This window comes from Prionailurus bengalensis, chromosome A2 (assembly GCF_016509475.1).
Source record: "Prionailurus bengalensis isolate Pbe53 chromosome A2, Fcat_Pben_1.1_paternal_pri, whole genome shotgun sequence".
In the NCBI taxonomy this organism is placed as follows: domain Eukaryota; kingdom Metazoa; phylum Chordata; class Mammalia; order Carnivora; family Felidae; genus Prionailurus; species Prionailurus bengalensis.
In genome coordinates this window covers 41,621,027-41,639,552 of record NC_057348.1, presented here as the reverse complement: position 1 = coordinate 41,639,552, position 18,526 = coordinate 41,621,027, and positions in this window count along the sequence as shown.

The window sequence follows — 18,526 nt, the reverse complement described above, 5'->3', positions numbered from 1 at the left end:
CAAACCACAAAGCTGAACTCAGGTCAAATTCAGAATCATCAGGAAATAAGTTATGTTTAGGTTATTAAGTATTAGGGTAGTTTATGCAGCAGCAACACACACAAATACATGTTCATAATTTTAAAAAGCACGTTTAAAAAATGTAAGTAAAGGGGCTTCTAGGTAGCTTATTTAGTGAAGCTTGTACAGACCCTTGACTTTGGCTCAGGTCATGATCTCAAGGTTGTGAGATCAAGCCCTGTCTTGGGCTTCATGCCGAGCATTGAGCCTGCTTAAGATTCTCTCACTCTCTCTCTGCCCCACTTGCACATGTGCATATATGACACTTTTTCTCTATCAAAAAATGTAAGTACATATTTTTAAAATGTGAAGTCTAATTTCTTTTTGTTGTTTTATAAGTATATCCATCAACTTTTCTTTGGTAAGAAATAATCCAAAAATTTCTTAGGCTTCGGAGGACAGATATTATTCACCTGCCTGAAAAGCTGTGGGTCAGAGTTGGGTCAGCATGGTTCTCTTCCATGCTGTGGATTGACTGTGTCCCTGCTCCATGTGGCTTTTCATTTTGGGCTCCGGGCAGAAGTACAGCCACACAGTGTATAGCATGGTATTCCATCCAGGTCTACCAGCGTAGGGCTTTAGACACCTACCCATGTCTGCTTGGTATATAGGCTGCTAATAGCTCACAGGTTCATCCCTCACTGGGGAACTTCCCTTTGCAGAGGGAACTGTCTCAGGCAAGGTTATGCTTCCTCTTAGGTGGTGTCCATGCCAATGAGAGGCCGCTGCCTGGGTACAAAAACCTGATCCCTTTGCTTTAATTTAGGACAATTCTGAAGCCTATACCAGCTCCAGAAAGCCCCTGAGGATCAACAGAGGCCTCATGTACAGTACTTTAAATTTCAGGATCCTCCTTTGCCTCATCATGCTTTTTTTTTATACTTTTCTTTTGAGAGCATTCTTTTCTTTCGAGAGCATTCTTCAGTAGACCCTTCTCATCTCAGATTTTGTTTCTGGGGAACCCAGGTTAAGAAAGGCCCTTATCTGGTACACATTCTCACGGCAGAAGGCAGAAACCCAAGAGGCTTACTTGAACTGTGAAGTTGCTTTTAAAACTTTGCCTAGGACTGGTCATATGTCAGGTTTTTTGGGGTTTTTTTCCCACACTTTTTTTTGGCCAGCAGTCATAGTAGAGCTGATAAAGGAGAAAGAGGATACGTGCATTTACAAATAATAATGTAATCCACCATAATCTGCCTCTCTTAGTCTTCTACACACAAAATACACTTTCAGTCTCATGTACACTAGTTATACTCAACCCTTCCACAAGAACTGTACCCCCAAATCTTATCTAATTATGAAATAAAGCTGAAAACCTAAGATTTATTTTAGTCACCACACTTCTGGCACAAGTGCAAAACGTTGAACCAAACTATTCCCAGCACATTAGAGCTTCTGCTGAGTCCAATCACAGGTTGATATACTATTGACAAACTACATGCCCCAGGTGAGGGGCAGAAACATATTTCGCGTATAGATCTAGGGGTGAGGAAAGAATATTTGTGAATCAGAATGCAGTTCACTTATACGAATTAGCTATTAAGTGCAATAATCCTCTACAGAAACTAACCAGAAAACTTCAGTAACCTAAAATAAGAGAAATTTATATAGCTCTCACTTTTGTGAGAGACTGGGGTAGCTCTCCTGAACTCAGTTGGTCTTGCTTATGTTTTTATGGGTCAGCTAGGAGTTGGCAGAGCTTGGCTTGGGCAAGCTGGGTTTCTCTGCTCAGGCTTCACATCTGAATGGCTCAGATAATTCAGCATCTTATTCTGAGGCACAGGCTGAAGGAGAAATCCTTTGGTAGAAACTATTCTCATGCCAATTGCATAGGTGCAAAAGGACAGATGGAATCATAAGAGATCTTGGTCACTCACGGATTATTATCACTTATGCTATCTTCTGTTGGCCATAATGAGAAACATGGCCAAACTCAAAGCCAAGGGTACGGAACTGTCCTCTGTCCATTTAATGGCAGCTATTGCAAAGTCACATGGCCAAGGGCATAGATACAGGAAAGGTGAAGAGTTGACGCCAATAATGCAATCTGCTATAGCACCAAACCTCATCTCCTATCCATTAAGCGTTGTAAATGCCCTCTAGATTTTAGTTGCATTTCAAATTAAAAAACGGGAAATGTAAAATGTCATTTTATTGCTTATGAATGAATTATAACTCTCTAATTGCTGCCTAAGTGAAGGAGTCCTGTGTGAAGCTCAGTAATACTCAGAGGTGGAAAAGACAATGAAAGTTCTCAGAGCATGTACAGCCCAATCAGAAGAACCCATATGTACTTGGAAATCTAATGAATACTAATAGGAAGTTTTGCCCAGTGGTTTGTGTATGCTTCTCAATCCAGGCAAACTCTGTCTGCCACTTAATGGTTTGTGACCTTGGGCACATTAATTGATTCTCCTAAGCCTCAGTTTCTTCATCTGTAAAGTTGGAATATCGGTCCTACCGTATAGATTTGTTGTAATAAATATGCGAGGTAAGGTGAGACCCTTAAGACAACCCGTAGTTCTCCTACTTGTTGCTTGTAGCACTTTTACTATTGATGTCTGTATTATTCATTACATACATTTTATATGTATTCATAGAATAGTGGAGGTATGGTGTATGACGAGAACTGAGAAGAATGAGAGGTAACTGGTAGAACTATCAAGAACGATTAGGGAAGGCTTTATATTAATCTAGGACTGAGCTGAATCCTCAAGGGTCAAAAGTAAAAGCACAGTCTGTCTGCTTGATAAACATTGGACTGACCAGTTTTGGAACCAGTGAGTCATGTCCATGCTTGTCGTAGTTGAGAGTTGTACCTGGTGAGTTGTAAGTCGTGATATGGAAAACCATGATTTGGGCTGAGTGCAGGATACTCTTAGGGCATAGAGGCAGATCTGAGGCCATGCCCTGTTATAAATCTAAAGCTATAGGAGACTGGGGAGACTGGGAATAGATAAACATCTCTGTAAAGAGCTTTTTTTTTTGTCCAAAAATTTTTAGAAAGCATAGCATCTTAAAACACGTTTTGCCAATGAGGCCAAAAAGATTCATAGAATGCCTCAGGTCAAGTACAGGTTAATGACCTAACCAGAAGTGGAATCCATATTTCCCATGTCTGCAAGTAGTACATTTTTCACTCTGGAACAGCCTCCACTTACAAGAAAAGTTTATGTAACTGGAAATGGGAACTATTGCCTTATCCTCCATAATGATTGTGAGTGAACTTTTTTACTCATCTCAGACCCCAGGTGGACTCACTTTTCTGTCTCTATGTAGGCTCTCATCTCTAGGACTGAGATTGAGTTCACTTTTCAGGATCTTTTTCTGCTTCCCTATTAGCTTAACTCTCCCTCTTCCCCTATTTCCAAAGCTGGCCCTCATCAGCTCTTTTTATGCCATGGAGCCTTTGGTTGTCTCATTTTCCTTTTCCCTCATATGAAATCATTTATTTTTTTCCCTCTTTTCCTCCTTAATATAAAGAGAGGAACACAGAAACTGACAAAAACTATATATCATAGGTGATTTCCTTACCACTGCTCCACATTAATACCTGGAATCCTCTTAATGATTACCTTTACTTCTGTCAAAATCATACCCATCTTTTTTCAAGTTCAACTTAACTTCTCTTGTCTCTCATTAGCTCTAGTTAGCTTTATCCAAAGGTGTAAATTTGCTTTATTGCTGTACAGAAACTGTTGAGAATCATTCATTCATCCTTTCCTGGAGAAGGGTGTTTCTTTCCCATGCCATTGATGATGACATCATTATCAAGGCTTGATCGTTATCAAGCTTTGGCCAATGAAATGTGAACCCTTCATGTTTAGTCACTTCCTACAGGGGCTTTCAGAGCCAGTACATAGTTCCTTGTGTTCTCATCTGTTTCTGAGGCCCTGAAAACCCATGTTGAAACGGAGTTTCCTGGAGTCTGGACCTGAGTGGCTGCCATGAAGAGAACCCTGTGTTGACCAGCAGTTGACATCAGACATGAGCACAAGATACACTTCATTGTCACCAGCCATGGAGTTTTCACATTGTTGGTTACTGCAGCATAACCTGGGCTATGCTGATGAGTAAACCACTCCTACCTGGGTCTCTCAAAGCCTTTCAGCCCCAACACTTATAGAACTGACTTCATGATGGGGTGCCTGGGTGGCTCAGTCGGTTAAGCGTCCGACTTCGGCTCAGGTCACGATCTCGCGGTCCGTGAGTTGGAGCCCCGCGTCGGGCTCTGTGCTGACCCCTCGGAGCCTGGAGTCTGTTTCAGATTCTGTGTCTCCCTCTCTCTCTGACCCTCCCCCGTTCATGCTCTGTCTCTCTCTGTCTCAAAAATAAATAAACGTTAAAAAAATTTTTTTACTAAAAGAACTGATTTCATGAACATCCTTGCCAGCGTTTTGTTGGTACCAGTGTTCTCTACCTTCTCCCACCACTGGAAAACAATATCAGCATCACACCAGTTGCTCAAACTGTAAACTTGGGATGTATTTTTGATCTCTTCTCTTGCAGCCCATATTGAATACCATGCAATTCTTGTCTTTACTACTTCCGAAATCTGCACTGACATTGCTCAGTTCTCTCTACCTTTAGTTCCAGTATCTTCAGTTAAACCACTATCATCATTCTCCTTAATTAGTAAAAAAAGCATCCAGTCTGGTTTCCTGCATTTGCTATCCATTCATGATTCTTTTGAACCTATTTCCATTCTGCAGCCAGTGTATGATATGAAATGTAATATGAAACCCTCTTTCAGGCCTTAAAGAATTTCGGTTGGTTTTAGGGTAAAGTTCAGATTATTTGACAGGGCTTACAGGGCCTCAATGATTTTACCTCTGTTGCCCTCCTGGCCTTATCATAGGGAACTCCAAGCTCTGTTCTCTGATTCTAGCAGTGAGGGATCTCTTCAGTTTCTTGGGTGAGTCTTTGCATGTGGTGTGACCTCTGAGTGTGTACACCTCCCCATAACCCCCATTCCTTCCACCCCACCACACACACGCATTCATACATGTGCACTTACCCAGCAGCCTTTACCTGGCTGACTCCTGCTCATCTTACAAGTCTCAAAGTAAGTGACACTTCCTGAACAGATGACAGTTTCTGCTTTATTTTTCCGTATCTGTCATCATCCTGATTACTGTATGTTTTCCAGATTGGGTAGTATGAGGGCAGGAAACCTACCTTTCTTGACTACCTCTGTACCCCAGTGTCTGGCAGCAAGTAGGCTCTCAAAGATAATGAACCAATTAGATAAAGACCACAAATAGCCTTCAAACCACTCATGATCTTTCCCTGTTTGAATTCTTGTAACTCTTTGTATAGCTTAGATTTTCTCAGTACCATTTTATGTGGATTAATTATGTGCTAAGTGCTATGCTAACCACTCCATTTAATGCTTACAACAAATGAGCAATTCAGCCACTTTTCTTATGATATGCATCATGTTGCCTCAACATAGTTATTTCTAGATTTTTTTTAAATCTCCACACCTAGAATTTAACCCTTTGTTACTATAGCCGTTATACTCTATTATAATTGTCTTTTATTTTCCTGGAGACTCCTCTCAATTGTGAAATTTCTCTAAGTGTTGCCACCTGTGCCTGGCACATTACCTGCGTCTTTGTAAGCATTCCCTACATATTTAATGAATGAATAATCATACTTAAGCTCCCATTAAACACTTGGTATTAGTAGTATTAATTTTATCTATGTGCCTTACACTTAGGAAATGCCTCAGGAAGTATTTGTGGATTGATTCATTTGTAGAATTAATATGAGTTGCTTGCTATACGAAGGAAGGAGTACAACTCTGGGAATCACACTGTACTGAATTCAATTATAAATCTGTTGGTTATTTATTGCTGGGTAACACCACTCCAAAATTTAGTTGTTTAAAACAGTCTTTGTTTATAGTTCTGTTTGAGTGCGTTGGAAATTCTAACAGGGCGTTTCAGAAACAGCACATCTTTTCTTGGAGCCATGTGGTGTTGGCTGGGGTGGCTTGCCTAGGCCTGGAGGATCCAAGATGCTTTCATTTACAAGTATGCTGCCTCTTTGGGGTACCTGGAAATAGTAGGACCAGGATGGGTTGCCCTGTCTTATGTCATAATCATTTCAGTAATCCGGACTTGCTTTTCTTTCATATTTCAAAAGAGTGAAAGTGGAGGCTGTAAGGCCCTCATAGGTCTACGCCTGAGACTGGCGGAACATTACCTCTACTACATTCTGTTGGGTAAAGCATGTCGCAAAGCCACTCCAGAAACAAGAGAAGGGGAAACAGGCTTTACCTAATGATGGGAGAGGCAGCATGGACCTCATTAAGAGGAATTGTTGGCTCCCATCTTTACAGACACCTCCCACTTCAAGGAAACTACCTATGTATGTTCTAAAATTTCTTCTGGAAGTTTCCAAGACACCCTTAGTTGGTATGGGGAGTAGAAAGTTTGTTTTTTAGTATTTTATTATTTTTTAGGATTGCTAGAGTTATCTAACTTTTGTGATTAAGAAAAATAAGCAGAATTTAATCTTGGTGAGTAAAATTAGGATGAAAAGTGTCACCTGCAGAAGATGGCATTTAATATTGTAAGCTTGTTTTAATATGTACTCGTGCTATTTGGCTGCTTTTAAAGTGTGCATATGCAGAGTACAAATCCCTGAAAAAGAAACTCCACAGTCCTCAGTGGTACCAGATAGCAAGAAGTTTTCTTTCTCTATGAGTGCTGCTGTAACTTTATCTGTTTTTAAAAATAAGTGTGCTGATCAATGTCATGAATAATTAAGCGAAAGGAGTTGTGGGATTTGGGGCTGTTTTCTCTTTAGTGATTGTAAATTCCATTTCACAAAGCCACAGCTCAGTAGCTAGGAGGAACAAAGTCTGGGTTACTCCTTATTCATTAAAAAAATAATCATCTGCTTGATGCAATATCATTCTAGAAAGAGTTTTGCTTAGAGCGTAGAGAATTTTCACATACAGTATTAAATCATTTGGAGGGATTTATATATCTAATGAAATCATTGTTCTAAGGATAATGATAAATGCTTACTGAAATGGTTGTAAAGTGTGGTTTTCTGGTTCAGGACCATACCTAGAATAAGTGATTTAGACAACCTTGTGTGCAATCAATGTACATTGACCAATCCCTGATGTCAGTCCTTTGAACTGTCTGAGTGAATGGAGCCCTCTTCCTCTCATTACTTGGCTGCCCTAGAATTCTGGTCAAATGAATGGATGGAGTGTTTAAATTGCCTCACTTCTCCTGGCAGTATGGTTAGGAGAATGGGGAGGACCTGAATTCCAGGGGCTACTTGGTTATACTTCCCTTGAAGACAAAAGGATTAACCCCAGGTCATTTGCTGTTCTCATCAGTATGCTGGCACATATTGATGCCATGTTGAAGACATTGGAACTTTGCCTCTTAAACAGTAGTGTCCCCTGATGACGGAATTATACCATTTCCAACCGGCAGGATCCAAGGTGCTCAAGTCAATCAGACTCTTATTTTATATGAACTGAGTTGCTCAGGGAATGGGATCCATTGATTTCAGTGTTGGTAACACATTGTGTTTTTGTTTCTTTATTTTGTTTCTGTATACATTGTTCAATACTTTTCTCAGGTAGGAAATACTGTTTGGAATATGTAACAGTGGCGCAGTGTGTTTACTATAAGGGCAAGACTGGTGGAATTGTGTACTAGCAGACAGCCCTGTAGTCTGGCCCTGTCACAGCAGGTGCACTAGCAAGTTACAACAGACCTGCTGCGTACAGCCTGTTGAGAGTCTGCCTGTACCTCTCATCTCGTGTTCGTCTTTCACTGAGCATGTAGCTAGGAGGATGGAACATTCCCTTTGGGCTCTAATTTCTTCTCTCCCATGTTCCCTATGTCTTTTATCCCTCTGTGTCTACCATTGAAAGTGCCACGTCTCCTCCTCCACCTCTAGAGAAGGAATGGCCACTCTGTGCCAGGTATCTCTGGTTACTCCACTGTGCTGTGGCTTGGTGTTGGGTAGGTAATGGAATACATATTTGATATTTCTTTTCTACAGACCTTTTAAGTCAGTGATGTACCTCTTACTGTCAAGGTGGGCTTCCTCTTAGCAGATGCTAAAATAATACAAATAGCAGCTAATATCGATCCTATTCTTACAACAATTCCAACCAGTGAACAGGGTAAAGGTGAGGTTTTTATCCCTTCACTAAGATATATGTATAATGTATGTAGATGATACAGATATAGATGTAGACATAGATACAGATACAGATACAGATAGAGAGAGAGTGTCTTGGAAAGTTAAACTGAGTGAGCTTCATTTTCCTTATCTGTAAAGTCAATTTGTCAGATTGAAAAACAAACCATTGCTGGCATAGAGACACTCACTTTTTGGTAGTTGTTATTCTTCTCAAATAAGAATACCAGAATTTATTAGCATTATTGAAAAATTTTTCCCTTCCTGTGAACACTTAGACTTTATAACATCATTAGGAATTCTAGACTAGTATGTTTTGGACATTTAAAGTCACATGTGATGCGGGGCGCCTGGGTGGCGCAGTCGGTTAAGCGTCCGACTTCAGCCAGGTCACGATCTCGCGGTCCGGGAGTTCGAGCCCCGCGTCGGGCTCTGGGCTGATGGCTCAGAGCCTGGAGCCTGTTTCCGATTCTGTGTCTCCCTCTCTGTCTGCCCCTCTCCCGTTCATGCTCTGTCTCTCTCTATGTCAAAAATAAACGTTAAAAAAAAATTAAAAAAAAAATAAAATAAAGTCACATGTGATGATGTCCCTTCAATCTTCCATGTCTATTCCTTGTTCTTTGATGTTCAGTAGCAAATCACCTTTGTACCATAAGTTGTTATGAAAGAGAAGAGAAAATGGAATTTCTATTCTTTCAACCACTTACATGTTTTGAAATTTTAGAGGAGATGACTCAGCAGGATCTGAGGTGAAACCATCAGAAAGCTAATGTATTATGTATATCAACCCCCCCCAAAGCCATTAATTAGCCACAATGCATTTTAGACTTATTGTCATAAATTGTTCTAAGTGAAAACAAATTTGCCAGACTATAAAACTCTCAGTTAGTTTTCTGGTCAGAATTTGTGACATCTAAAAAAATAAAAAATCAAAACCAAAAACGCTACACCTAATAATATGTATTAAGATATTGAGCCAGTTTGCTTATTCATTTACATTTTAGGAAGCTAAGTTTATTTTATTTTATTTATTTTTTATTTTATAGAAAGAGAGAACAGGGGAGAGTGGCAGAGGGATTGAAAGAGAGAGAGAGAGAGAGAGAGAGCGTGTCCAGAGAGGGTCTTAGGCAGGCTCCACACTCAGCACAGAGCCTCCCTCACATAGAACTTGATCCCATGATCCTGGGTTTATGACCTGAGTGGAAATTAAGTCAGATGTCCAACAGACTGAGCCACCCAGGGGCCCCTATTTTAAAGCTATATTTGTGCCTAAAACATAGTAGCCACTCAATTGTTGCTAGTTTTATGAAGTAATTAAAGGTAACAATCATCGATTCATAAAATTCCACATACTTTTTTTGCAACCTTACCAAAAAAGAGATTTTCTAGAGAGAACTTAGGATCTGTGAGAAATATAACTCCAGAGTTGTGCTTTACGCTCCTTAAAAAACAAGTTTATTAAGAATACTGGAGGTCAGTCTTCAGTTGGATGTGACCCACAGTTATTTGCTGTGATGGAACATCCTAGTAAGAACCTGCTCTTTTGCACTCGTTTTCATTCAGTAAAACAAGACCCAGATGTCTCATAGCCAAGCCGTTTAGGATGGCCACTTCCTGAAGGCTGAAGACTTAGAGAAAACATTTGTGTTACGTTAACTTTTTTTTTTTTCAACGTTTATTTATTTTTGGGACAGAGAGAGACAGAGCATGAACGGGGGAGGGGCAGAGAGAGAGGGAGACACAGAATCGGAAACAGGCTCCAGGCTCTGAGCCATCAGCCCAGAGCCTGACGCGGGGCTCGAACTCACGGACCGCGAGATCGTGACCTGGCTGAAGTCGGACGCTTAACCGACTGCGCCACCCAGGCACCCCACGTTAATGTTTTAAAGTAAGAATCATCAGATACAGTCGATGGATGGATGGATATATATATATATATACATATATATATATATGTATATATATATATGTATGTATATAAGTATATATGTATACATATACATTATACATATATAATATATATCTATAATGTAACATAACATAATATATGTATAATGAGTGTGTGTGTGTGTGTGTGTGTGTGTGTGTGTGTGTATAATGTAAGTTTCATTTTGGTTTTCTCTTTGCCCAGTAACATTTTGGAGTAGATGTGTTTTCCCCTGATTCTCAATTCCAGAGGAAAATCCCTGTCTGTGTGAATCAGTGTATCTTTTCACAGTCTAAATGGAAATCAGTAAACAGTACTTGAGGTTTCTTCCTGTTGCCCTCCCTTACACCACTGAGCTTCTAGAACAGGCGACCTGCACGTGCTCCTCTCGGTTTTCATTGCTTTCCTGTCTGCCTTCTGCTCTCACCGCTATGGAAGTGGCATTCCTGGTATCACAATCATCTTACTTCTGGCAAGGCCAGTGGTTGTGTCTCTGTCCTTGTTGTTTTAAGCTCTCAGTGCTGTTCACTACTTCTCCTCACCCGCACGTTACTTGTTTCGACTTTCCTACCGCTGAACTTTTGGGTCTCCAAGCGCTGCTCTGATGGACTTTTATCCTTCTCCCCTTACTCAATTGTAGATGTTTCCTGAGCTTCAGCTCTACACTGCCTTTTCTGTTTCCCCTCTTTCTCCCATCAGAGAGTGCATCTTCTCTGTAACTCTTAACTCCTGTCTCGATTGCTATTGTCAGCCTTGGATTTTTCCTGTGCTGAATCCCAAATAGTGCCATATCGCTGTCCACCATTTTCATCTGAATGTCTTGCTGCTGATCTAAACTGGAATGTGTCTGAACTTGAACTCCTCTTTCTCCCCAGATGTGGCTTCTTCTCTCAAAGTTCCCTATTTCTGTCTCAGGACCATCTATCTTCCCTGTCAGGGAAACCAGATCCCTTTGAGTGACCATTGATTCTTCCCTCACCTCCCAAACGCCATCACTTATCTATCATGCTGGAGTCTTCTTTGCATTGTTTCTCAGATGCATGTGCCCAGCTCTTCCCCCAGTTCAGGTCTTTATCACACCACCACTACCACACCTGCTGCCTCCCTGTTTTCTCTTCGATCACCCCACATGGTACCATATTCATTATCTTTGAATGACCACCATCTCTACATCACGTGATCATTGCATAACTATAATACCTTCTTGCTGTTTGTGCAAAGATGTAAAAACAAACAAACAAAACAAAGCAAACAACAGCTCTTAACCTGGCATTCAAGGCTTTCTACATTTTGACAATAGTATGATTCTTTCAGTCAGTGGTTCTCAGACAGCTTGGGTGTAACTAATATTTCGCAATATTAGTTGATACACTGATGTGAAATTCATAGGTAATACAACAGAATTACATGATTTCAGAAGAGCCAACCTGAGGCCCTAAGTGTAATAAAAGGAGGAATATAAGAAAATCAAGTCATAATATAATCTGTTGTTTTAATCTACAAATAAATGCTTGCCTGGGACCATCCTAGAGATATGATGTGGTTACCTGCTCTTGCCTGTACACCTGTAGTAATTAAGCTTGGATTGAAGAGAAACAAGACATTAGTCAACTAAATGTTACAGTCACTTTTCTTTAATATTTAAAATGAGAGCTAAGTGTGTATATGTGAATATATTCATAGAATCAATGTGAACATTGTGGCTCCAGTTGCAGACCAATCATCGGTGAGTCAGGTTGTCGACCAGATTCCTGTTAGGGGTGATGCCACTGGTGATGTGATTTTCTGATGTGTGGGACAGCTTTGGGTGACATCTGAACAATTCAAATTCAGTTTTTCTTTAATTTGTGTAGGAGTTGCATTCTTCTGTACTAAGACTGCACAAACAACTCTTTTGAAGCTTGGATACTGATGAATAGGTTTTTCTCTTCTTGTTTGAAAGCCACATGGGGATCGCTTTGCAAGACATCTAGCCTCCATATCCTCTGCCCTCTAAAGACCCTGGTTCTCTCTAATGAGCAAATTAAAATGCCCCCAAATGTTTCCCAAAGTGTCTACATAGTAGGACAAGTAATCGCTCCAAAATCCACTGCTCTAAGTCCTGTAGTTATCACTACCTTTGTGCTATCGCTTTTACCCCTGTGTGCCCTTCTCCTCCTAGGGAAAGTCTGTGCTCTCATCTGTTTGCTTCTGAGAATCAAGTCTATGCCTAAAACTTACACTGTGATCCCTCACCTGCTTAAAAGCATCCCATGGTAATTTAGCATCTGTATTATAGTTGTATATGTTTATTTTCTACACACACATATAGCTTCTCCCTGTATTAGAAGGCCGAGTTTGGCTTGCAAATGTCAGATACCCATCTTAGACTCACTCAAGCCTCTATCCTTGGCTCCCTCTAAATGCATTTGTGCTCTATATCGAAAAGTCCAGGACAGATGCTACTAGGCAGAGTGAGATCCAGGATTTAGTGATAGTCATTGGCTAGCTCTCTGCCTGTATTTCCCTCTTTCCTTCTCTTTTGGCTCATGTATCTGTCAGACAGGCCAACTCCTCAAAATCACTATAGTTTAATACAATTAAAGCATATTTCCTGTTCATGCTACATATCCTGTGTAAGTGGCAGGTGGAATATGTTCATTGGAGTTACTCAGGGGCCCAGGTTGACAAAAGCACAGTTGTGACATGTTCCTCTCTTTTGTAAATGATACGGAAAAAGGAGCATGGCAAATTATGCCGTTGTCTTCAAGCTTCTGCCTGGAGGAGATACGAGTCACTTCTGTTCATATCTCATTGACCAAAACCAGTCAGATGGCCATGTCCATAATCGGGGGGGGGGGGGGTGAAGTCCCCCTCTGTACCTGAGAAGAAAGGAAAACCATGGTATTTGTGAACAGATAAGCCCTGATGTTGAACTCAGTTGGATTTCCTTTGTGTCATTATTATCCGTCTACACTGTCTCCATGCCCCACCCCTAGCTTTTCCTGAGTCTATTCTTATGTTTTTAATGCTTTTTAATTCCTGCATGGAAGAAGCAATCATTTTCTTACTAATGGGTACCAAGTTCTGAAACTGATTTATTTTGGTCCGGTATGGGCCATGTGCTTATCCTTGGATCTTTGAAAGAAGAAAGATAAGTAGGAAATATCCCACCTGAATTATTTGGAATGAGACTGTCTGAGAGGGGCAATTCATCGAAGTAAAATCAAGGCAACAGATGCTAGGTGAAGCTGAGACAATACTGCAGATACTCCTAAGCTTCCTAATTAGATAAACATTACTTGAGAAAAAAGGAGTAATAGCTTTGGGTTTTTTGTTTTTGTTTTTTGTACTTTGGGTTTTGGGGTTTTTGGTTTGTTTGTTTGCTTGTTTGTTTTGGTATGTCCCAGGTAGGGTTTGAAATAGCAGCACTTACAACAATAGCCAAATTATGGGAAGAGCTGAAATGTCCATCAACTGATGAACGGATAAAGAATTTTTGGTTTATATATACAATGGAATACTACTTGGCAATGAGAAAGAATGAAATATGGCCTTTTGTAGCAACATGGATGGAACTGGAGACTGTTATGCTAAGTGAAATAAGTCATACAGAGAAAGAGAGATACCATATGTTTTCAACCTTATGTAAATCCTGAGAAACTTAACAGAAGATCATGGGGGAGGGGAAGGAAAAAAAAAAAGGTTAGAGAGAGAGGGAGCCAAAACACAAGAGACTCTTAAAAAACTGAGAACAAACTGAGAGTTGATGGGGGGTGGGAGGGAGGGGAAAGTGGGCAATGGGCATTGAGGAGGGCACCTGTTGGGATGAGCACTGGGTGTTGTATGGAAACCAATTTGACAATAAATTTCATATTTAAAAATAAAATAAAATAAAATAAAATAAAATAGTGTCTTAACTTCAGTTATTACTTTATCCATTCACTAATTTATAATATTTTATTGTTATTTAGCTTGTATATTTTATTATGCTATGTTCCTTCCAAGTACCTTATGTATATGAATTGATGGAATCCCACAAATATACCATGAAGGAGATGCTGTTATTAACTTCTTTGATCTTCTGGGAAAGAAGAGGTTGAAAAGGTGAAGTAACTCAAACAGCTTTCTACTAAGGATTTGAACACCCCAGGCCAGTTCTGTGATCCATCACTATATTTCTCAAGCAGTCATGTGATCTATTTTCTTCATACCTTTTGCCTCAAACTGTGCATTATATCCTTCATTGTTAATGCAGGTTAAAATACAGAGAAGAGGTGTTAATTCATGAGATCCAGGGGAGTGTTTCCGGTAGTCAATCCAGAAAAGGAAGTTAATGGGGTATACGTATTTTAGCATTCTCCCTTCCGTCTCTCACTTTACTAATGGCTTTTATGTGTTTTCTTGATAAAATATCCATTACATGTTTGGTTGGAAACCTCCTCTATCACTATAAAGGAACAAATATTTTGATAAGTGGTTTTCTAAGATCTGGAATCTCTATAGAGAAATCATTGCCCGAGGCTACACACCCTACTTTGTTTGCTGTCTTGTCCTGTGCCTGCCAAAATGAGGATATTTTGCCTTTCTTTATAGTTTGAAGACATCTAGCAGCTTGTCACAACTTCCAAAATATTTGAGGAAATGAAGTCTGAATGCCAAGACAGTAATTTTACCATTATCCCAGTGGGTTGGTATTCTACCTGATAGATTGTAATTTTAACAAGGAAGTTACAAGAAAAGAATTTCATACTATGCCTGTGCAGAAAGGTGAAATAAGATAGAATGCAATTCCCATTTGTTCTTCTGTAGCTCATTTTGACAGCTAAGAAACCCTTAAATGGGCATGAATAGATCCCTTTTTAATCCCTGTATTTATCTGACATTAAAATTACATTTTTAGTTGTGTTTATTTGAAATAGTAAAATCATTAGATTCTGTTAAGACAGCCATTTAGTATTTCAAGATGGTAGATAATAATGATTTTTCAGAGTTAAGTATGTTTTAATTTTATAGTATGCCTTAAAATGCATATATACTTAATATTTAATGATCAAGTTATCATGTGATTTTTTTTTAGTATGACCTACAAAAAGGACAGTATTACACCATAAGAGATTTTGAGTCAAATATAAATATAACTTTTATTTCAGTTTATTCTAGTAGAAAAGATGGTCAATTTTTTGTATTGTTTTACTTGTCTAAAACCTGACTTCAAAATTAAAAAATCTAATGCAATTTAAATCCAGAAATGTCAGTAAATGATTAGTTCTGTAGTTTGCAAGGACTTAATTCCCACAGTTGTTTTACAGAAAATCCATAGACTTTGGATTTATGAACCGTTATTCCTTAACATTAAAGTAATAGGAATTAGATATTCAAAGTTATATATTGATCGTATATGAAAGCACTATGGAGTTTACAGCTTAATTTTTGATTCTCCCTGTCATTGTATCTTGGATTCATTTGCACAGACCTCACTTATAACTGGTACATAACTGACCCATCAAAATCACTACGTCTAATGACTTTCCATGCATATGAAAATCACACCTATACTAATTTATTAAAGCTAGATATGCTACTTCCTACTTTTTTTTTCCTTTAAAGGATGATAAAAGGATGGAAACAATCCTTGTGTTCATTACTGGACTGGTTGGATTAAAAAGGGACAAAGAAGTTCCCTCTTTCTTCCTTCTGGATTTTAGATTCTGTGTAAATATGTAACTCCTGATGGAAGACAACCATCTTGTAGTCATGAGAGGATGAGCCAATTTGCTGAGGCTGTCAGGATGGAAAGATGGAAAGAACCAGCATTCTTTTTTTTTTTTAATTTTTTTTTCAACGTTTATTTTTGGGACAGAGAGAGACAGAGCATGAACGGGGGAGGGGCAGAGAGAGAGGGAGACACAGAATCGGAAACAGGCTCCAGGCTCTGAGCCATCAGCCCAGAGCCCGACGCAGGGCTCAAACTCACGGACCGCGAGATCGTGACCTGGCTGAAGTCAGACGCTCAACTGACTGCGCCACCCAGGCGCCCCAAGAACCAGCATTCTTTTTTTTATTTAATTTTTTTTTTTTTAACGTTTATTTATTTTTGGGACAGAGAGAGACAGAGCATGAACGGGGGAGGGGCAGAGAGAGAGGGAGACACAGAATCGGAAACAGGCTCCAGGCTCCGAGCCATCAGCCCAGAGCCTGATGCGGGGCTCGAACTCACGGACCGCGAGATCATGACCTGGCTGAAGTCGGACGCTCAACCGACTGTGCCACCCAGGCGCCCCCCAAGAACCAGCATTCTTAATGATAAGGTTGAAGTCTGGGCTCTGCCATTTATCCACTTGTCATTCTTTGAGCATGGCATATCTCTAAGCTTTGGTTTCCTCAGCTGTCATATGAGAATAATAATATCCATTTCATAGGCATCCTATAAGGATCATATGTAATAATACTTTCAGAGCACATTGGTGATATAATGCCTCAGTTCATACCTTTTGAGAAAAAAGATTATAACGAACATGACATTTTCCTATATTTTATCCCATTTGAATCTCAACACCTATATGAGATGTCACATTTATTGTAAGAAATAAAATACAAAATTCATCATGATATAGAAAATACACTTGAGGACAATGCATATGATATATACTTGTTCAACCTAGAGAAATGTTTGTTGTAGTGATTACTGACTATTATCAGTATGTGGCTCACTATATTGTGATATTGCCAGACTATTTAGGTAAGAAGTAAGTACTATTTCCCCATTTTTTTTCAGGTGAAAAAGCTGAGGCTTAGAAAAGATGACTACCTTGGTAAAAAAGTCACACAGACTTTGGGATAAAAACCAGGCATAAGAGCCAGAAGTGGAAACTAGGACTGTCTGCAAAGCCTGTGATTAAAACAATTGTAATTAACTGTTTCTTACTGGACTCTAAATAAAGGATGAATGTGAAAAGTCAGCAGTAAAAATAGACAAAGCGATTCTGTGCTTCAGATGTATAACCTTCTCTAACATATTTTATTTTTAATTGAAGTAGACATAATAGACAACTAAATGCACAGATCTTATGTGTTCAGTTTGATGCCTGTTGGCAATTGAATACATCCGGGTAGCTACAAAAAGGCACTCATAGCAAGATGTTGGTCATATGTACTCCCCCAGAAATTTTCCTTATAGCCATTTCTAGGCAATTCCATACACAGCCCCTCCCCAGTTCCCAAGATAGGAACTTGTTTTATTTCCTATTACAATAGAATTCTGCCTGTTCTCAGACTTCCTATAACTGGAAAATGATTTTCATAAGCATGGAAAGTCAATATAAATTTAAAGTCTGGTTATTTTGTTCCACATCATATTTTTTCAGATTTATTTAGGTGATATTGCATCTAGCAGTATTTTTTTCAATGGTTAATGAAGCACTCAATTATAGGGACATACCACAAATTGTGTATTCATTTGTCTACTGAAGGACATTTGATTTGTTTTGCAGTCTTGGGCTATTATTCTTTGTCTTCTTAGATTGTCTGTCTATTTGGCCTCCATTGATTACAGGATCAAACTACTGGCCAAAGTCATTTGGCTCTGTGGCATAGCCCATGCTCTGAATTATCTCCTTCATCTATGTCCCACATACTAAGCCAGGATTTCCCCTGCCCTAAATCAGTTCAGAACCATGTACCACACAACTAGGCAGAGCTCCTGTGCCCCAGAGTCCTCCATGGTCATTCTAACTAGCCCTTTCTAAGCTGCTTATTTGGCCCACTCTTGCCTTTTGCCAACAAAAGTTGTGGCCTGTGCCTTCCTCTTGTTCCTACTTCTGCTTCATTTCTAAAACTGCTGCCTCCCCACGTGGCACTGTGTGGCATGGTATGCCCCCTTCTCTTGGGAAATGTAAGGACTAAGTCTTCTTTCAAAAAAATATATTTCAGTGGCATTAACCTCTCTGTGATGTCACTCAGTCACTGCCATAAATTCCCACCAGTACAAATGAGACAGTTTAAATACAGATTATATAAACCTTTGTGTATCATTTATTTTGTGGACATGTTTTTATGTCTCTGGGGGTGAATGCCTATGAGTAGAATTTCTCTGTCACAGGTTCTTCCCCCCCTCCCCCCCCCCCAGCCAGCCCACACACGCACTTGTTAGTGGTTGTACCATTTTACATTCCCACCAGCAATGTTTGGGGATTCCTATTACTACCTTCTTTGCCAATATTTGTTCACGTTTATTTTAAACATTCTAGTAACTGAGAAAGTGTATCCTATTGTGGTTTTAATTTGCATGATGAATGCTGTGAAGCATCTTTTCATATGCTAATTTATCATTTATATATCTTCTGGGAAGTGTTTGTTCAAGCCTATTGCCCATTTTTG